Here is a 23740-nt window from a genome sequence, read left to right as displayed (position 1 = left end):
AGACTAGAAAATGTAGATAATCTAGGGTCTAAAATATATTATGGTGGAAAATGCAGGCTCTAATATAATTTTCCATGAACTCTGTATACTATATGTATATATATATATATAAAGGTGGACCAAATAAAAAACAAAACAAACAAAAAAAACCAGTAAAAGTAATAGATTTACACTGTGGGTGAGCTGGAGATAAAAAGTGTTTTTCCATGGAAAAGGCCTTATTTTTTCTCAGAAGAAAGTTTAAAAATGCTTATCATTTATTGCATCCTTTGCATTTAAGATAGGTGAATAGCCCACAGAACAAAAATCAAGTAGCCATTATCACTACCATCATTCTCATTTAACAACAGTATATCAGTGCTTTGTACATACTTTGAACGAAAATAATCCACTATTAATTGTTGATTGATGGATAATCTTAACCACCTCACAGCTTTCCCAGTGAATGACCTCTTAGAAGAGATTAGAACTCATCATAAACGTTGTCATTAGTGTAAACAGTAGAATTCCATTACATCTGTTCTTATTTGTCAAATATGTTCCAATTGAAAGCTGCAAAATTAAAAAAAAAAGTCAGCATTCTGTTTTTTTTTTTTTTTTTTTTTTTTTCAGAAGAATGAGCAGAACTCCACAGGAATTACCCAGACTAGTTTTTGCTGGAAAATTTTGAGCTTTTCTACAAGTACAGTAGAATAGAATTTTCATAATGCATACCTTAAAAGGCACTGGTAAAGCTGACAGCTTTAAAATATTTGTTTTTCTACCTGCTGACTTACCAAAAGCTCTGAACGTCTTTTTCTCTTTTTCCTCTGACCCATGTAGGAGTGTATATGGGAGGTGTGAGTTAGTGGAGTTTTGCTTGAGACCTACTGTGTACTATGTTATCAGTAGTGATTTCAAAGTCCAGCATTAATAAACATTCAACTCTATTTCCTATTAATAATAGTTCTTTAACCTTCACTACAAGCCTCAGGACTAAAAAAGAAAAATTCATTGCTGCTGACTTTGAATTTGAATAGAGGACATTAAAATTTGAAGCTAAACTTTGTGTGGGCAAATTTATATCCAAGTGTCAGTAAAACTTGGATTATATCCAAGTACACATTAAGAAAGACTTTTCTGCTGTTATTTTTTTTTCCTTTGCTGATTATTATCCTCCTAATGTTTCTATGCATCCAGAAGTACAATATGCTTGTAGATGTGGGCCGTTTGAGAGTAACATCAGTAAGAGACAATAACTCTGGATAGTCCATCCCCCTTACTCTACCCTCATGAGCATAAAAGGGAGAGAAAGCACGGGATCTTGCTCAGGAGATTATGAAACCAACGGAAAATCAGTGGATTATAAATAAGCTTCTATATATATATATATTTTTTTTTACACAAAAAAGTAAATTTTGTTCCTTGATTTTTTAGGAAGAATAGTTGTGGTGAAAAGTATGTGGACAGCATCATTAGTCAATATTGCCATGATAGACGCTGTTATCTACAAATCAAAATGTATAAGAATAGGAAACACTAATGTTTGCTCATGACTACTAGGATCAGTCATTAGTTCAAGTGAATCGATAATTTCATAATATGTATGTGGAATACTTCCCAGTGAACATAGGGTGGAGTTCCTTAGAATCTGTTAAATTTATACAAGAAGTCTGTGTATCTTTTATATAATGTTTCAAATGCAAACTACATTGAGAATATTTTTTATTTTGAAGTATAAAGCAAAAAATCCACATTAATGGAATATTAAAATTGAGTGATTTAAGTATATGAAGATTACAGTTATCACAACTGTCATCTTATTTGTTTTCCCTCTGCTCTAATTGGCTCATATATATAGTTTTTTTTTTTTTTTTTAAATCAGTGGGAGCTTCATTCTTGGAAGTATTCCATGGCTTTCAAAAAAAAAAAAAAAAAGGTTAATAGGTCTCCAGTGTTAACTAGCTCACAAAAGTGTAAATTAAAGTGTCTAATATATCATTTTTAATCAGTTTGAATAAACTATCAATATGGTTGTCCAACTCTTGATGAAGATAAACATTTAATTATTTTATATGAATGAATTTGGATGTTCTCAAATTTATTTCCAAGCACAGGATTTAAAAGCTACATAGAATTAAAATTTTGGGGGGGACAAATAATAGGCAGAATAATGGCCTTCCTAAAGATGTTCACATACTAATTTCTCTAGCCTGTAAATGTTTTGCCTTACATGACAAAAAAGGATTTTACAGTTGTAATAAATTAAGATCAGTCTGGATTACCTAGATGGGAAGAATGTAATCACAGTGACACTTTTAATAAGCAGAAAGGAACGTCAGAGTCAGAGAAGGTGATGTGAGGAAGGAAGCAGAGGTCAGAGATATAAGGCTCCAAAGGCAGGAATGCCTTCAGTCTCTAGAAGCTAGAAAAGGCAGTTCTGCCAATACCTTGATTTTAGCCCTTTAAGACCCATTTCAAGCTTCTGACCTTCGGAACAGTGAGATTATATATTTGTGTTGTGTCAAGCCAAGGAATTTGGGGTAATTTTTTACAGCAGCAATAGTAAATGTACAGAACTCAGCCAAAAAGATCCATAAAACAGGAATAATTACATTATTTTGATCTAGCTGCTCTCACCCTGTAAAAAATAAAATTCAAGTTCTTTATTAATGAAGTGATAGGTAATGAAGAAAGTCCTTTCTAAGACCTTGCTTTACTATTGAACATATCCATTCAATATTTGTTGTCTTCTTTACCATCAGACTATTTAAAGTGAGGTCCAAAATTATAACATTTATTCTTTCAGTTCACATTCACTCCCCATATCAGTCACAGTGGTTTATGTCCACAATGCTCTCCTGAAACTTACCTCACAGTCAAAAATCCCATATGTTCTTCACAACACATATCCTACTGATCTTATCTGCAGCTCTAAATTGAAATGATCATTCTTTCCTGGAAATTATTTTCTACCTAAGATTCAATGACGCTAGATGTTCCTGAACTTTCAATGACCTGTCCTCCATTTTTCTCCATTTCCATGACTAATCAAACATCCTTTGGTTAAATTCAAATGAAACATTTCTAAAAATTCTGTTCATAAACATGCTGTCTTCTTGCTCTAGACCAGAAATTTCTAAATGTTATCAGTTTGAGCCATTCTCTATGTGTATCTTAATAAAATCTAATGGAGAACATTAATATATAAAATATATATTATTGAATATGCTTGTTTTGAAAATTTAACAATATAAAATATATTGAAAATTGAACCTCTCTTTTTATTGCCTTCTACTTCTCAATCATCCAGGTTTTTCAGGAAACCACAAGACTATTTTCTGTGCATTCATGTATACAGTTATTGTTTTCTATTTTTCCACTAGTTGTGTTTATATTAATGAATCTATGCATATAATTCTGCCATTTCTTCAGGTGTCCAATCAAAAGCTCAAATTCAATACACTAAAAATTGAACCCAACGTGTTTCCCACTTGTTTCTTAATCCCTTACTAATTAAAGTCATCATGTGCTCTAATTTAAGTTTTGAAATCTCAGAATTGTTTGATTTTTCTTGTGTATATCCACATTCAATAGGTTATATCAGTTTTTCAAAATGATTTTCATTTTTCATTTTCCTATTTGTTAGATTATTTGTCTATTTGAGGCCTTTATTAACTCATATAATTTATGTCAATATTTCTCTACCTCCTTCCAATTTATCATTCTCTAAAGGTCAAAGCTTCTTCCCAAAACACAGATTTGAACTTCCTTCTCTCCTAAGCAGAAAATTACACATGGCTCTTCTTTGCACACTTAATATATTCTGAGTCCTTCAACAATACATTCAAAGGCTTCTATAATTTGACTCTGACTTAAGTTTCGAGAGACTGCAATGGTCCTTCTTCTTAGAAAGATTATGGTGGACAATATTGTTCTTTCTGTACCTCTAGTACTGCAGTTCAGTTTCTTCCACTGCCTCAGTCTCTCCATACCCACAGAATAGTCAAAATCCTATGGGCTGAAATATGTCTGCTCAAAATTCATATGTCGGAATCTCTGACATTCCTGTACACTAATGATGAAAAATCTGAAAGTGAAATCAAGAAAACAGTCCCATTTACCATTGCAACAAAAAGAATAAAGTATCTAGGAATAAACCTACCTAAGGAGACAAAAGACCTGTATGCAGAAAATTATAAGACACTGATGAAAGAAATTAAATATGATAAATATAGATGGAGAGATATACCATGCTCCTAGATTGGAAGAATCAATATTGTGAAAATGATTCTACTGCCCAAAGCAATCTACAGATTCAATGCAATCCCTCTCAGACTACCACTGGCATTTTTCACAGAACTAGAACAAAAAATTTCAAAATTTGTTTGGAAAAACAAAAGACCCCGAATAACCAAAGCAATCTTGAGAACGAAAAATGGAGCTGGAGGAATCAGGCTCCCTGACTTCAGACTATACTACAAAGCTACAGTAATCAAGACAGTGTGGTACTGGCACAAAAACAGAAAGATAGATCAATGGAACAGGATAGAAAGCTCAGAGATCAACCCACGCACATATGGTCAACTTATCTTTGATAAAGGAGGCAGGAATGTACAGTGGAGAAAGGACAGTCTCTTCAATAACTGGTGCTGGGAAAACTGGACAGGGACATGTAAAAGTAAGAGATTAGATCATTCCCTAACACCATACACAAAAATAAGCACAAAATCGATTAAAGACCTAAATGTTAGGCCAGAAACTATCAAACTCTTAGAGGAAAACATAGGCAGAACACTCTATGACATAAATCACAGCAAGATCCTTTTGGACCCACCTCCTAGAGAAATGGAAATAAAAACAAAAATAAACAAATGAGACCTAATGAAACTTCAAAGCTTTTGCACAGCAAAGGAAACCATAAAGAAGACCAAAAGACAACCCTCAGAATGGGAGAAAATATTTGCAAATGAAGCAACGGACAAAGGATTAATCTCCAAAATTTATAAGCAGCTCATGCAGCTCAATAACAAAAAAACAAACAACCCAATCCAAAAATGGGCAGAAGACTTAAATAGGCATTTCTCCAAAGAAGATTTACAGACTGCCAACAAACACAGGAAAGAATGCTCAACATCATTAATCATTAGAGAAATGCAAATAAAAACTACAGTGAGATATCATCTCACACCAGTCAGAATGGCCATCATCAAAAAATATAGAAACAATAAATGCTGAGGAGGGTGTAGAGAAAAGGGAACACTCTTGCACTGCTGGTGGGAATGTGAATTGGTACAGCCACTATGGAGAACAGTATGGAGGTTCCTTAAAAAACTAAAAATAGAACTACCATATGACCCAGCAATCCCACTACTAGGCATATACCCTGAGAAAACCATAATTCAAAAAGAGACATGTACCAAAATGTTCATTGCAGCTCTATTCACAATAGCCCAGAGATGGAAACAACCTAAGTGTCCATCATCTGATGAATGGATAAAGGAGATGTGGCACATATATACAATAGAATATTACTCAGCCATAAAAAGAAACAAAACTGAGCTATTTGTAATGAAGTGGATAGACGTAGAGTCTATCATACAGAGTGAAGTAAGTCAGAAAGAGAAAGACAAATACCGTATGCTAACACATATATATCGAATTTAAGGAAAAAAAAGTCATGAGAAACCTAGGGGTAAAACAGGAATAAAGACACAGACCTACTTGAGAATGGACTTGAGGATATGGGGAGGGGGAAGTGTAAGTTGTGACAAAGCGAGAGAGAGGCATGGACATATATACAGTACCAAATGTAAGGTAGATAGCTAGTGGGAAGCAGCCGCATAGCACAGGGAGATCAGCTCGGTGCTTTGTGACCAGCTGGAGGGGTAGGATGGGGAGGGTGGGAGGGGGGGAGACGCAGGACGGAAGGGATGTGGGAACAGAGGTATATGATTCACTTTGTTATAAAGCAGAAACTAATAAAAAAAATTCATACATTGTCAGTCCTAATTCGATGCCTCAGAATGTAAATATTTGGAAATATGGACTTTAAAGAGGTGATTAAACAAAATGAAATTGTCAGAGTTGGCCCTAATCCAACATGACTGGTGTCCTTATAAGAGGAAATTTGGACACACAAGGAGACAGCAGGGGTGCACGTGAGCAGAGAGATAGCCATGGGAGTAGGCAGCAAGTGGGCAGCCAACTGCAAAGCAAGGAGGGAGGTCTAAGTATTATGTTTTAAAATATTGAGTTTTATAGTAACATCTTTTCTCTTAAACAGATTTTTTTTAATATACTGACTATTCTAATGTTGAGAATGCTTTAAACATCCTATGACTCTTCTATATCTCTATTATCTATCTATCTATCTATCTATCTATCTATCTATCTATCTATCTATTTATCCAATTGCTCAGTGAATTGTAAATACAGGCAACAATTGGGAAATTTAGGTAATGGAAATCTATTTTCAAAGACAAATATTTTTCTAGATTATTAATATTCCTGACTCATTCTTCCACTTGCATATATCATGTAAATGTAGTAGGTGTTCAAATATTTAGTGTTTGTGTGGTGATATGAATGTACAGAAGGAAAATATTCTAACTTAATTTGGTAAATTACAATAAAATTCATCTTAATCATCAATGTCAGAAGCAGTACTTGATTAATTATTCAAAAAATCTCTTAAAGCATGAAGTTATAAATAATGACTCATACAATATTCACACATTTTATTTTATGTTAAATCATATAAAAGTACACTCATTTTATATTACCTTGTATTGCAGAGTGTTCTTCTTAGAGAGCAATGTGTTTTGTTTTTTGCATAAACAGTATCCAAAGAGTCATCTGTCATTTTAATTTTTTACTACAACACTCAATAAGACAGTGCTATTTTAGCCTTTTAGACTTACTAACAAATTTTTGAAGTGTTCAACTTAGTTTTCATGGTAACAATAATTCTATTTGCAATTAAAATTTTTACCTTGTTAAATATATTCAATTAAAATTGAAATTATAGAAAGAATTATAACTGGCAAATAGTGGCTTAGAAAGAAAAGCTCTTCACTCATAAGAGCATACAGCTCAATAGGTTGAAGCAGAAGTGCATGTGGGGTCATGAGAAAAGGAGTTCGTTATTATTCCTTGGTTCGTCAAATACATTGGTCAGTAGGTTTTAGAAATGGGAGCAAAAATATTTTTTTTTAATGAAGACTAATTAAGCCAGTGATTTTGTTAAATTCAGGTTCTACAGTTCATAGATGGACATAATTCCCTCTGACTTCTGGAAACAACATTTATCATGGTGTAATGCATAAAGTAGGTGTTCAGTAAGTGTTTGGTGGGTTACTTAGACATTGAATAATGGTTAATGACACAAGGTAAACAAACCAGACACATACACTCTTTAGCATGTTTCCTTAAGCAGAACTGTCTATTTTCAAGGTCTTAGAATAGCAAACAAGCACAATAATTTAGAGGCACTGGATCATAAGCTACTTGAACTTTTCTGTCATTATTTTACTTTTATCACTGTTTCTAAAAATTGAAACAGATGAAGATTGATTGAAGGCTCATACTGCAGAGACCTATACAGTGAATTATTCAATTTCTTTTCTATGATAATCAAGGTGCTAGAAAAGTAAACAAAGAATATACCATGTAAGAATTTGAGAAGACAATGGAAGAATGGCTAAGTTTAATAGAATTTTTATACTCAGCTGAAATATTTAAGTGTGATGAACAAAATTCAAGAAATATTTAGACACATATGAGCTCAGAAAATATACTCTCAACACACACTGTCTTGTGAATTTAATTGTATTTAAATGATTTTTATCCCCATTGTTAAAAGAAGGTATGAAACAAAGGCAAAGAAAGACAAGTGATCCACAGACTGAGGGAACAATGAAGAAAGACAGTAAAAAGGAATTCAGGGGCTTCCCTGGTGGCGCCGTGGTTGAGAGTCTGCCTGACGATGCAGGGGACGTGGGTTCGTGTCCCAGTCCAGGAAGATCCCACATGCCGTGGAGCGGCTAGGCCCGTGAGCCATGGCCGCTGTGCCTGCACATCCAGAGCCGGTGTTCCGCAACAGGAGAGGCCACAACAGTGAGAGGCCCACGTACTAAAAAAAAAATAAAAATAAAAATAAAAAAAATAGGAATTCAGGAGGGAAGATTAGTAGCTGTCTTAGTGAGTAACCAGTCAGCAGATTGGACAAAGATGCATGGAACTTCAGAAGAAAGTTTGTCAACAACAACAACAATAAAATTGAATAAAGAAAATATTGTAATAGAAAGAATTGTAATTAGAATCTTCACGAAAATGAAAAGCCATGACAAGAACAAACATGTCATCATAGTTTATTACAACTGCAGTATTCTTCTCTTCCTTGAGCTTCTAAATAGAAAATCTTTTCTAATTTTACTATATTTCTTGATCATACCCTCATAATTAAAATCAACCTTGGATTATGGCCAATCTGAGAAGCTTTGCTGTTGTCTATGGGCATACGTATTTTCAAAGACAACTTTTCCTTGTAAGGCTATCACAATAGTCTCTGAGCATTCTAAATGATCCTCTTAACAATTGTCTGATGATCCCTGTTGGGTATTTAGAAATACAACTTGAGTTCCTGGAGGTTTGTTTGTGCTGGTGGGAAAAACTGTTCAGCAGATTTTCCTTTATGTGGATTAGATATCATGCTTTAAGACCTTCTAAGCTAGGGACAAAATCCTTAAGTACTCACACAGGATACTCCATGATTTTACACACAGTCCATATAATTTATTTAGAGTGGAATCTCCTTTATTCACCTGACTTATATATCTATCTCTGGAGGTACTGGTAGGGGTGGAGAGTGAGTGATAGGATCCATTGTATCTTGGACTTCACAAAGTTCTCTGTACAGAAATAGTGAAGAAGCAAGAAGGACTGGGCAACTGTTCCAGCTAGTGTATTTCAAATAATCTACAGGTTTTTGTTTTCATATCTCACTCTGGGACTCTTCAACTCACCTGGCTTTTCTAACCCTTTGAGTTTCTAGAACTCAAATAAGTTTCCTTCTGAGAGAAGACATACATCATGCAAGTCCCAGAAGGAGAAACTAGAAAGAGCAGAAGGATTAAACTGAAGTAATAATGGCTGAAATTTTCTTAATCTGATAAAATGCTTTAATCCACAAATCTAAGAAATTCAGTGAATCCCAAGTAGGATAATCCCAGAGATCCATCTTGAGACACATTATAATCAAATTGTTGAAACTCAAAGGCAGAGGATCTTGAAAGCAGCAAGATAGAAGTGACTCATCACATAAAAGGGATCCTTAATAAATTTATCAGTCAATGTCTTGTCAGAAACCTGGAGGCCAGAAAGCAGTGGGTGATGTATTTCAATGGCAAAAAAACAGCAAACAAAAAACAAGAAACAGAAACAAACAAAAAACTGTCAACCTAGAATTCTATATTCAGCAAAACAGTCCTTTAAAATGAAAGAGAAATTTAAACATTCTTAGGTAAAACAAAAGGAAAGGGAGCTCAATACCACTTCACCTGCTCTACAAGAGGTGCTAAAGGAAGTCCTTAGGTAGAAATAAAAGGGCACTAGACAGTAACTCAAAACATATGATGATATAATGATCTCTGGTAAAGGTAAATACGTGAAAAAAATTTAAAAAGTGTTCTCATAGTATTGGTTTGTAACTCCATTTTTAATTTGTGTAGATTTTAAAGATGAATGCATAGGAAATAAGTCCTATGATGCAGCTTCTATACACTTAAAAAACCTCTTCCTCTAACTATGCAGTACACCTTAGACACTATCAATAGCTGCCAAATGAATCACATGGTGATGACTGCTGTTCCTACACTACATTTTATATATGTAAAGGGGTGTTGAAGAAGCCAATAATGGTGTCAGATTGCCATCATACTGACACCCTAATTGAAAACAGTGCATTGACTACTGAGTGAAAGCAAACGTCATCTATGTCATGACCTTTTCCTAGTCCCTAACATTACATCTAATGACACTTGCATGCATTCCCATATATTTTTTCTTTTGTAACATAGATATAGATATAAATTATAGGTATAGATATAGATATAGATATTTGGTTCTGTTTTCAGTATTCATAATGAATTCCTGAAAATGCATGGTGAAGATTGCTAGTTCTTTACCCCAAATAAATTCTTCCTCACTTTTCCTTAGGAACAGAACTCTCATTTTATTCAGGTGGCAAAGTAAACAGCTTTAAAATTTTCCCAGTCTATTTTACAGGTTGATGTGGCCATGTAAAAAAGTCTTGCTAATATTTAAAAAACAGCATGTACTGTGTGGGAATCCTGAATAAGCTCCTTAGAATCTTGAGTATAGCTCATGTGTATATCTTTTTGCTCTCCCCACTTCTTGCTTTCCTGCTTAGGATGTAGAAGGATCATGAGACAAATCTGAAAATGGAGGTTTAGGCTAAGGACAGTGGAACAAAAATAGAATAGAATATTATTCCCTGTGAACAAGGAGCTATTATATCAGATCTGCAATGCATACCTCTTGATTTCTTTTACATGAGAGAACTCAATTAATATATTTTAAGTTCCTATATTTTTCTGAATGTTGTTACTAGAAGGTAAAGGAAATCCCTATTAGATACACAGATGGATTTTTTTTTATTAAACAGTCCACTTTAATTTCAGAATATTAATTATTTTGTTTTTATTTTAGAAATTACGTTCTCCCTCCATAAAATAAATTTACTCTTATTGTCCACCTGGAAAAACAATTTTTAAGCCATGTCGGGCCCTGCTAAAATATGTAAAATATAAAGCCTTCCCAGATGTCTCTTATCCATTCAAAGTCACAATTACAATTACCTCCTCTGCTTTGCTCTCATTAATTTCATCACTTGCTTCTATAAACTGATTAGTTTTTGAATGTGAGAATTGTCTGAGAATTTAGAAGATGTAAATCATGTTATCTATTTTTTATATCTAAATACATAACACATATTAACTTATATCATCCATGCATGCATAAGATATTCAGACTCTATATTAAATTCTGATTACTTAGTGTCAGAAAAGTTATCTGGAGAACACTCATAGAGTGTCATTGTTATTTAAAATATCATACATATAACACATTATATATATATCTATATATGATGTCATCACTGCTCCTGAAGAAAACCAAGATTTTGGTGAGAATCTCAAAATAATAATACCTAATCATAGCTTATTCACTTAAAATCATTCCTAAATTTGAAGCGAACATATTTAAAATGTTAATTAGCTACCTAGACAGTTCATCTGGTTAACCACCTCAATTTAAAAATGAAATTTAATCAAGGAAAATGTGAAAGAAAAACAGTATATTTGAGTATAGTTCTTTCCAGTGTTTTTCTATCTTGCATAATAAAGTGCTTAGAATACTTCACATGTGAATTAATTCACTCGTGACTTTCCAAAATCTAGTTGATAAACATTTCCATTTGAAACCTTCAAATTGCTCACCAGTTCAAACCAAAGTTAACATTTTATTCTCCCAACCTAGCTCATATTCCATTTTCTTAGTTTGTGTCCATTACTGTTTTCAAGCTCTCAGTCTGATATGATGAAATATGTTTTCTTCAGTACCTACATCAACTTTGTCTATCACATCAATCTTCCATACTTATCCCTTAGTGTCTATTTCCACAGTTACCACAATGGTCCATGGCCTCAATTATTACACTACATGAATTTAATATTACTGGCTTTCTGCCATAAGACCTGACCCAAAATTTATGTAAAGATAATTTTTCTCTGGTTTAAAAGACCTCCATAATTTCTTCCATGTAATTTGTTACTACCTGATAATATACACCTTCTATTAAAATCAGGCAGTAAATGCCTCTAAAAATTTCATGTGACTTGTTTTTATCCCAAAATATGTATGTTGCTGTATACTGTGGTTTATAGCCTCATATGCTTCCTCTTAGATCTGTTTGCACTTCCAGTGAGGATCGCAGAACTTTAGGCTTTCTTAAGTTCTTCCTATTCCTTAGGCTTTTTTTTTTTTTTTTAATGTTGGGAGTCATCTTTCATTGTCTTCAGCACTTCCTCAGTGTTTCTAATCAGTTATTTCACTGTGCAGATAATGTCAGGTGAGCGGTTTTACATCTCTTTAATGGAATTTAATCTGTTGACTTTGTTAGCCTCTTATTTAGAGGCTTTGGACTCTCAATGCCTGTCTGGTTGTTGTGCTGTGCTGTTTGTTTTCCTGCCTGGAAACAGATGTCTGAACAGTTGCTTACAAGAGAATGGTAGAGTCAGCTCAAGATGAAAAATTGTAATACTTAACAATAGGAATCAGAATGATATCAAATTCATCAACAAATATTTAGTGGTGGTAATGTTGCCAAGAACCTTTAATATCATCTAATAAAATCTTCACAGTACTGATTGAATATAGGTATCATAATTCTATATGTACAAAAGAGAAAATTGAAATTCTTTGTCATAGGTCACCTCCTCTGCAAATAACTGTGTAGAAATACATACTTGAGTCTACCTGACCTGAAAGCCCATTTTATTCTCATAAAAAAAACCCTTCAACTTCTTATCTGCAGTGAGAAAAGATTTTGGTTTGAAAATGAGAGAAATCATTTGAACTCATGTTGAAGAAGTTGTTTTCTCATATCACTGCAAAAGCACAGTAACTTGAAATCCTAGAAAAGAGCAACATGAGTTACTCTACATTTAATATAACAAATAGATCAAAAGGAAGTATTTTCACCAGAATTTTCAAGGAGATTCTCAGTCTCTCCCTCTCGCTTTTGGAAGCAAGAGCAGAGCATAAAAAACAGCTGTGTGGATATGGTAGCAGCTTATTTGAAAATAGAAATTTCTCATTTTTTTCAAAAGTAATAACCCAACAAAATCCTTTAATTCTTGGTGGACAATTTAGAAATATGATGAAAATAGGATCACTGCATAATTAACTTGTCTTGTGGCTAACAGACATAGGTTGATTGTACTTACAAAGTCAATCACAAATAACAAGATAACCCTTTTATAATTAACCCAGTACAAATATACAGATTAATCAATCCTTCCCATTACTGATAGCCTTGTTTGAAAAAAAAAATTCCTTCAGATTAAAAACCAAACAACAGAAGAGAACATGAAGAGAAATGTACTAATTCTATTACTTTTCCAAGTCATTTTTTAATGACAGAACAGAGAGTATAAATATAAATTTCTGTTGTCTATTGTTGGTATTCTGCTGGGAACTCTGGATTCTTACCAAAATCTTCATAAAAATAGTGTTAAAATATGAGAATATTAGTCGTTGGATTTGTAATATAAATCTCAGTTATGCTTGAGGACACTATGAGTCATTTATCTGTATGTACAAAGTCAGAAATGGAGGTAGCGACTATAAGATATTCACACGTCAGGATACGGGTAGTGCAGTTTACTTATGGAAACATCTACTTATATATACATTTTTCAAGTTTTCCTTTTTTTCCATGTATTTATGTTACTACCTTTAAGTGAGTCAAAAAGAAACTTTAGTGGAAAGTGTTCTACTTAAAGTACTCCTTTACAATCTCATTCCCTAACCTAATTGCCAGCCTTTAGAAATGCAAAATAATAATAATAATAATAATAATAATAATAATAATAATAATAAATGCATCTAGACCGTGAAAATCATCACTGACATTTTTAGGGCTTGAATTCAGAAGTTATATGTGGCCAGTCATAAGTATTCAGCATCACTGATGTTTCCCTCATGAAGAAAGATATCCTATATGTATAAAAATAGGTGTCAGTTCCTTTTGATGAGTTAAATATAGTTCAGGTATCAAGAGTAAACACAATGGGATGAGGATGAACAAAAAAATATAAAAATATGTTTATGTTGATGACATTTACTACTCTTAATTTAGTTTTGACACATTTATAAAAATGTTAACTGTTAGAAAAAGCATGGTTATTTTACAAATTTTCCTTACATTATTTAAATCTAATTGGCTTCCTCAATGCTGCAACTAAATTAATTTTAACTTCTTGTAATCAAATCACATTTGTTATGTGATGTCAACACTGTAGTCAAAGTATTTTGGTTTGCAAAATATTAACTGGAAGCAATTATTAGATTTTCTATCAATGTGTATCTGTGTATCTAAAGGCATATTCAAGCCCTGAGGGTGCTACTTCATTATGAAGTGTGCTAGAGTAAGAATTATTCAGAAAAGGAAAGGAAGAGAAAGCTGTAAACTCCAATATGTTTTGAAGTAATATGTTATGTTTGTTAAATGCATTTTTTGATCAATGCAACATGTCAGATCATCTCATTTTTTAGCTTGCTGTAATATATTTTAGAGTGCACTAAATTAAGACACTGATACCTAGTTACAGACATTACAAATTGCTATCATTGCCCACCCTATTCATGTCATTAATTACATTATCCTAAGTGGTAAGAATGCTTCCCCTTTTTTTTAACAAAACTCAATTAAACTACATTTATAAATCCAATTCACTTGTTACCTATAGAAAAAATATATATGCATTTTGTATCAGTATGATAAAATTCTAAGCATATCTTGGATAGAAAAAATTAACCATCTAGTTAAAAATAAACTTTTATAGTTGATTTTCTACTCAAATTAGAAAATATTTACTTCTCCACCCTAAGTAACATTTTTTACCTGAGAAATATATGTACAATCAAATATTAGTAAAGCTGTCTAATTTATTTCAAATCTCCTTGTTAAATAGAACGAGCGCAAGGCAGAAATAATCAGAGATGATGTAATATTGCACAAAAACTCATATCTGCTCTGCATACCATTGTGGATGCATAGAAATGTCTCAGATAGACCCAATCCAAAAGGAGACACCTTATTTCAGGGAAATGGAATTCATGAACATTATCACCTTGCTCTAGCACTTATATAACTTATATAATCCAAATAATTATATCAGCAGATATCTTTTAAATAAAATAAACATATTTAAGAGCAAGCATACAATAAAATATTCCTCTGAGCATTAGACCACTGTGGAAAAGAAAGTAAACTGATTTGGGGGTCACTGGCATAAATACTACTCGACATAAGTGACTTAGATTTTTAGCATGGTGGTTACTGTCAGCAGGAGGTGGAGAAGTAGTAATTTTTATATAATTAAAATTTTATTTACCAGTACTCTTATCACGTTTTCTGCATGTGTACATATTTTTGAGGTTGATTTAAAAGTTAAACTTAGTCACACTGTCATTAATCTGTAGCGAATATACAAATCTGATTTATTGTGGTAATCTTGAAATACACCAAAAAATTCACCTTAGTTATCAGGTGAAAGGCATAGAAAATTTCCTGAGGTATATTGATAATAAACCTGCCCTATAATACATAATTTTTTCTAAGGATGCATTTTCTCAATATCTCAAAATATTGTCATTTCTAAGGTTTATTCTCTAGCATTAGAAGAATAACATTTATCTATAATTCAAAACTCACAAGAAAATCAAATAAATGTAAAGAAAGTTATTCTTTAAAATGATATTCATTTATCTCATACTTATTTATGTAATCAGAACAAATTGCTTTGTTTTCAATTGAAAAATAACCACAAAAGCAAATTAGAGCTTTGTATTAAATTCATGAAAGTCGAAACCAAGAGTTGGTGGCAGAAACGTCTTTCATAAAGTACTCTGTTTCAAAGAAGAAACTACATTTTGATAGTTAGATTATTGAATCCTGACACATCCGAATTATTCTACATAGTATCCTCCTTTGTGTACATAAGTATTAAAAAAATCAGCAACAATCAATTTCATTAAAATAAACTTATCATGCCTAAAGAAAGGACTTGGACTGGCTATTATGGTTCTTTTAAATTCTAGCATGCTTTGATTTCTTGGAATATGTTTATATCAACTCTAAAACCATCAAAAATTTAGACTCCTTCAAATAGAAATAATTTTAAGTTATATTTTTTGTGGTTATTGTTGCATCATCGCTGCTATATTATTAAATAGGGAAAGGTCTTAGAGTTGAAGAGTGAAAATGCAAGATTCTGAGAATATGAACTGAATGTACAAAACAAGGAAGGCCTGAAATAGTTTATTATGTTTAGAGAAATGCAATAACATCAGTAAGACTAAGACATGCCATGTTTGTGTTTGAAGGTATGTGTACTGGGCTGGAGCTAGGATTTGAGAAAATAAAGTTAGGGAGATAGGCTAGGGCCAGATTATGACAGGCATTGCATGCTATACTGAGGAATTGGGACTTTGACCCCAGAGATTTAAGGAAATAGTGAATGGTTCTGAGCACCAAGTCAATATATTAATGTGGTCAGGTTTTATTTTATAGTTTTTTTAAAAAAACACTTTTGCTTTTAACATAACTTGAAGAAAAGCAAAACATAAAATAGAATAAAGTTTTCCTTGATTATTTCTTGGGTTTGATTTTGTTAGAAAAGGAAATAACTGGGCTTCCCTGGTGGTGCAGTGGTTGAGAGTCTGCCTGCCGATTCAGGGGACACGGGTTTGTGCCCCAGTCTGGGAAGATCCCACATGCTGCGCAGTGACTAGGCCCGTGAGCCATGGCTGCTGAGCCTGCACATCCAGAGCCTGTGCTCCGCAATAGGAGAGACCACAACAGTGAGAGACGTGCGTACAGCAAAAAAGAAAAAAAAAAAAAAAGGAAAGGAAATAACTCAATAAATTACAATGGTGTAATTGAAACTTTTGATATATGCCCTATAATAACATATATTTAATACCAAAGAAACTTTTACCTCAGATTCTAATTTACTTCAGGCTACATATTCACTTATAATTATAAACCATTGCCTTCAAACTTGATTTTTTTGTTAAAGATTCTGTACTCAATCATATATTCTTAATAATATTTAAAATTATAATAGTAATAAAAATAACTAAAATATTTTAGTTGCTTAATGTCTGCCCAGCACTGGGGTAAGTGTTTTATATCAATTTGTATGCATTTAATTATTACACCACCCTAAAAATAAGCTCTTAGTTGTTTAGTCTCCCTGTATATTATAGTGGCTGAAATGAAAACATAAACTTTTCTCAAGTTTAATGTATTTGTGTATAATTGGACATTCTGTAGAATATTATTGTCACATTTATATATTAGTTGACTCTTTTTCATCATTCAGTTCCAGTGTACTGTTTAGTTCTTGGCCCATTCTATTTTTACAATGTACACTGCTAAGAAATCCAGCAATCTAGGGGAGCCACATAAGAGTATTCATTTCACTGCTTGTTAGGCAAAAAAAAAAAAAAAAAGATAGCCAAAAGATAGGATGAATTGTCCCCTCTTCTAGGAAGAATAATAAAATTTGTATTCTTGTCCCCTGGATCAGAATGTTGCTAATATGTACCTGGAGATTTCTGTCACCTTACTTAAACTCTCACTTAGTTTAGATTTTGTAGTAGTATGCTAATTCGATATTTAATACGTTAAATTGTTACTTAAACATTCTTTAACACAGCACAACCATTCACATCTTATATTTTTCTTTAGTGCCGACTCTAAAGACCAATGCCAAGTGTTTGTGGAGAAAGAGGAAGCAGTGGTCTATGGAAACATTATCTTCAAGTCTTGAATGTGGAAGTAGAAAATCTGAATTTAAAACCACCTGAACAGTTCTTTTTATGGTTACAATATCCTCCATTTTCCAAAACTTAGCATCATTTTATGCTGTCTTCATTTGTGGCTTTATCCTCGTAGTTTTCCACTTATCTCTAGCTCATACTTCTTTCAACCCAGACCTGGCTATCCAAATACCTACTTTGAATGTCCTCTGAGACATTTGAAAGGCTTTTTTTTTTTTTTTTTTTTTTAGTACGCGGGCCAGTCACTGTTGTGGCCTCTCCTGTTGCAGAGCACAGGCTCCGGATGCGCAGGCTCAGCGGCCATGGCTCACTGGCCCAGCCGTCTGTGGCATGTGGGATCTTCCCAGACCGGGGCACGAACCCGTGTCCCCTGCATTGGCAGGCGGACTCTCAACCACTGCACCACCAGGGAAGCCCTGAAAGCCTTTTTTTTTTAAGGAGAATAATTAATTCCTTACTCCTGAGATTTCATTTTTATGCAAAAAGATTCATATCCTCCTTCCTGACCTCCTTCCACATTTTATTTCATTACAAAGAAAACAAAACCATTTATCGGACTGGTAAACCAGGGAATAATAGGCAGTGATGTATAGGCCAGATTCAGCTTTCTTCCTGCTGGGATTAAGGAAACATTAAGGAGCATGTGTTCTAATTTGCCTCACACTCAGTCCTTCATTGTGTTCTCTTTTCATTGCCACACAATCATATAGAGGGTAAAATTTAAATTTATACATAGCTGTAGAATAGAAAAAAAAAAGAAAATTAGGCTACAGTTTTCTTTAAGATCCAAGCAATCATGGAGAAGCAAAACAAATATTGCAAAATAAGTAAACACATTTTAAAATCCTGCAAACCTTAGTAATCACCATGATTTAACAGACATTACAAATTGATGCATTCAGCTTCCAAAAGGTTAATGCTTTAGGCTGTCAAATAGAAGTGAATTAATTAAATGAGGATAAACTAAGATAAATTAAAAGTTTACACTTAGCTGTGATATTAATTCCTGCTCAGCATGACCTATCTACTCATTTCTCATTTCTGTAAAATACATTATAAAAAAGTAGAGAATACATATTCAAAGTTACCTTTAACAATAAGGGTCAGAGTTCTATTCTAAAGATTTTAAAACCACAAGATACAAATGTATTGCAAGGGCATAACATTCCCCACAGGGGATCTAATTAGTTGCTTGTGGTCATCCTGAGCATTCTACTGAATACATCTGTCCTCCTAGATGTCCAGTATCCCTCCATCTGATTTCAGAGCTATATTCTTAAGGGCACAACGTGCAATATTGAAATCAGCAAAATAAAAGCTTGTGTCTTCATCAGAAAATTCAGACACCAGAATGAAACAGGATGGAAAGATGAGAAAGAGCTCTAATTAATGAGGTATTAAAAAAAATGTGAGTTAACCATCAGACATATAAACTGATGTATAAACTGGTTACATTCAAAAGTTACCAAAAAAAAAAAAGAAAAAAATATGCTCAAGAGCAAAGTTCCATAAATCACCAGGGGGTGTGAAGAGTGGCTGGAGGTAATGTTTTATTAAAAAAAAAAAACAAAAACTAATGTAATGGGACAGTTTCTCTGTCACTGGTTTTAATGACTAGAATTTTATTCTTACTATTTTAATTCCACTAAGAGTCAAGTTCTGATCTGTTAGTATTACAAAAGAGAAAAATATTGTGCCAAATTCTAGTATAGTATATGAAATCTCTTTTCTCATACAGTTCATCCTGCCGACAAAACACTCTGTCCAATCAATAAGCAAACAATTCCAGGAAAATATAGTTGGAAATACACTGAAACAGAGTTAAAGTGTAGAGGACAAAAATAAGTCCTTCCACAATGCTTAGAGCTTTCTGTGCTATTTCAATCATAGAATGTACCTGCATATAACTCACTTAAAATTGTGGCAGTTGTGAATTATAGATCTTTTGCACATGTGAAATACTGGTAAAAAATTCACGTATTTTATCTTATTTCATCCTCCTTTTAAAAGTTCTTTACAAAAATAATTGGAAGGGGCTGAATTTTCTGTTGCTTTTTTTTAAAATCAATCAGCAAAGACATTACATAACATCTATAGTTTAAGAAATTGAGGTAAGAATACATGGTTTTCTAGGTGTTTTGTGAAACTTTTTGAAGGAATAATGAAACTTCTTGAAAGGATGGTAAGAAACACTTGAAAGTCTTATCTATAACTTATAGCCAAGTAAAGAGTTGATGCATTCCTCTGATTGATGAAGAGCCCATACATTTTAGGGAGGGAGAAACAAGAAGGAAGGAAATAATTTTTTATTTAATAAATAAGAATATCAAACAGTTTTTCTTATTTAATAACTTGTTTTAGTAGGAGATGCTATTAAAAGCCCATTGAGAAGGGTTAGAATACATGATAGAAATCTACAAAGAACATAAATGAATTGAACTGGATACTATATAAATTTATGACAATAGTCTAGTACAGAAATTTTTCATGGAAAATTTGAATTAGATATCAGTGTAAGTGAAACAGGAGGAAAGGGAGCAGGGCAGAGCATTTAAAAGGACGACATAGTCCGAGGACATGACATAAACTGATAAGAAACAAATAGGTCCAAGATGGTAGATGAGTCAACTTCCACTAGAAATTGAGCCTCAGTATATGCTCATTGTAATACATCAACGAGCTAAATGACACACACACAGGTGCCATGACAGTTCCAAGGCTGACCATAAATGCCAAAAAGTGGGCAGTAGCCCAATTCCTGGAAATCCTCACATCTTCCCCAAAATAGCTGGAATACCCCTCCCCCTCATTAGTCTATGAAGTTACCCAGCCCATAAAAATTAACCATAACATGCCATGTTTTGGGGCTCTCGTCTTCTAAGATGGTCCACATTCTGTCTGTGGAATGTATTCTCCCAAGGTCTCTTGCCTTCTGAAATGACCCATACTCTGTCTGTGGAGTGTGCTTCATTCTAAATAAAGCCACTTCTCACGTATCAATTTTTCTCTCACTGAATTCTTTCTGAGATGAGACATCAAGAACCTGAGCTTCATTAAGTCCTAAGACCAGGTGTGTGATATCAACTAAAAGACCATGGGTTCAAGTTGCAATCTGAGTTGCACGGTTTCAGCATGAACTTGGGTTCAACAACATAGACATTCAACAGATAAAAATCTAGTACTATTATCCTTTAAACTGATGGCTCACCTTATGAAAAATTAATATTTTCTATAGGCATTTTTTAAAAACCTGTAGCACTCAATTATAATACAGCTGTTATTTAATTTTTCACATTTTTAATACCAAATTCAAGTTAATATTTTTCCTAAGGTTCAATTTTTGCTTATTATGTTGTGATTTCATGTATACCAATTGTTGGAACTCTCAGGATTTATTCCAACTTTATACTGAGATATCAAATTGGAAACATGTTTCTGTAATTTTTAAGTGCTATCTCTTCTTAATTCCTACCTTTTAATTTATGTATATCTTTAATGCTCCTGCATTTCTATTAAAAAAAATAACTGAAGGATAAATAGCAACCACTGATTTCAATTTCTATCTTTACCTGCATAATAACATCACATTATCAAAGTCATATTTGGATGTTAAATCCTATAAAATAATTTTGATAAGTTAATGATTTTATCTATACTTCCAATAAATTGAAGCAAGCCTAGAGTACTCATTGATCAAACCAAACATATACCTTGTAAAGGAGTGATGACAAATGCCTTGTGTGATATTTGTTGCCATGTGCCAATATGAAAAATTATGTCTGTATGTGTTTGTTTAAAAATCTTCATTGAACCATATAAAAATAAACTTGGTGGAATCCTTGCTATGCATGATTTTAATAGCCAGTATTTCAAGATATATCTGAGATTAAACTTATTTTTCATCCTGTTTCTTCATTCTATCTGAAGAAAATTTAGGATATTTATTTATGTTTATATATGTGTGAAAGTGTGTGTGTGTGTGTGTGTGTGTGTGGTGTGGTAATTAGACTTTAGAATTTGCTTGAGGGCATTAGTTTGAATAAATATTTGTTAAGGGCAAACTACTTCAACTGATACTTGTTTGCATAAGTTGTTCCTTAGGGGTTAGGTGCTTAAATTCTCCTTCAGGGATATTGCTTTGCATAAGCTGTTTGCATTTAGATTCCCTTTAGGAAATGTTAATTGCTTGAGCTGTCATTAAAGAGTGGAGATTTAGATTCTGTTAAAGTAATACCCTGGAATGTGACTGAGAGGAACTGCTGAGGTGAATTTGAATATATTTAAATCTTGGAGGTTTGCCACAGAATGGATAAGCCAAGAAGTGAACTGTCTTACTGCACCATTAGAAAGTAAGCTCCATGTAAGCAGGCATGGAGGAAACATTATTTAAGGAAAAGTCTATCTTTGCAGCCCATTTTTATCCCCATACTACTCATTAAACCTTATAATAAAGATAGCATGCCTCCTTTGTTAGATAATTTTAAGTTGCTATGTGCCTCAATTGATAGAAACTATTTGTTTCTTCTTTTAAAACAATATCCTGTTGGTCATAATAGTTTCTTAAAATGTACTAATACCTGAAATAGTCCACATTAAGTAGGATTCTATTTTCTATAATATAGTTTTCCCAGATATATTAGTTTAGGAATAGAGGTTATCTGTTGATTCACCATAACCTAACACACATCATTCCACTACACCTGCATCCACCTTTTGCATTCAAACTTTTAGCTCTTCTATCAAGCATTCTCCACTCTAAAATTAATGCTTAATATTTTCTATCTAAATATCTATCTAGCCATCCATTAATCATTTCAAACATCTGTTGTTATGTTAATTTTATATGCATTTTACTGTTGATTCTTTCATTCAGTTACCTATTCATTTATTAATTCACTGAGGATTCCTTATGGTCCAGGCATACTCCAAGTGTTGAAGTAGTATACAAAGGAAGCAATATCTGTACTCTCATGAGATTAATATTCTAGTAAAAGAAGTGAATGATAAAAAAGTAAATAAAAATTGAGGTTACCTCAGATAGAAGTTATTATTACGAAGACAATAAAAATATGTAATGAGTAAGAAAACATGAGTGCAGTTGAGGAGACAGAATAGAAAAATTTTTATAGGATAAACTAATGAAGCAAAATATAGTTTGTTTTCTGTAAGATTTTGCATCCAATTGGTCTCAATGAATATTTTGGTTATTAGAGTTAAGTGATTCCTCTTGTTATTATCATAGAGAGACTTCAGAATTGCATGATTCCTATATGTTGTAAAGAAGTGACAAGGCAATTATATTGGCACTTGCTACTTATGGTTTATAGTATTGAATCCACTCATTCTTAGATCTTACGTATGCACAGATAACAAATATAGTTATTGTCATGCCTGTTTTTAAAACATTCTGTAGTTGGCACTCTTATTTGCTCTACCCAACACCTTTTATTGTTCCCAATATTTCCCCAATTTTCTTGGAGATGTCCAGCCTTCCCTGAAACAGCCTGGATGCTTCAGTGTGAACTGATCAAACATGACCTCAGAAATTAATTCATCTAAGAGTAATTCCAACTCCATTACACATGATTCATTCTAGGCATTCTAGGCACCTAAGGCATACAGGCCACAGGTATTCTTGATATTGATCTGGAAGGGATAAGCCTGTAGAGACTGCTGGCAGTCAGACAAAATCCATTATTTCCTTTCTTCCTAGGCACATGGCTAAATTACGTTTCCAAGGTTCTCTTATAGTTGTGTTCATATGATTAGACTTTTGCCAGTGACACAGGAGCAGAAGGGATAGGTGTAATTCTATTCTTTTTTAAAATTCTACTCTTTGAAAAGTGTTTCAGATAATACCAATAAGCAACCAAGTCCCAATAAGCAACCAAGTTTGGGAAATATATCTTGAAGCCTAAAACATTTAACTTAACATATACAATTTCTTTTGTCAGTTTTTATTTCCTTCATATGTCAATTTATATTTTCAATAATATACTATCTTTTGTTCCAGGTTTATTGAAGTGTAATTGACAAAGTTCTAATATATTTAAAGTATACAACATGATGATTTGATATATGTATACATTATGAATGGATTCCCCCATTG

Source organism: Mesoplodon bidens (genome assembly GCF_964165515.1).
Source record: "Mesoplodon bidens genome assembly, chromosome: 17".
NCBI lineage: Eukaryota > Metazoa > Chordata > Mammalia > Artiodactyla > Ziphiidae > Mesoplodon > Mesoplodon bidens.
Note: the sequence above shows the minus strand (reverse complement) of the source record.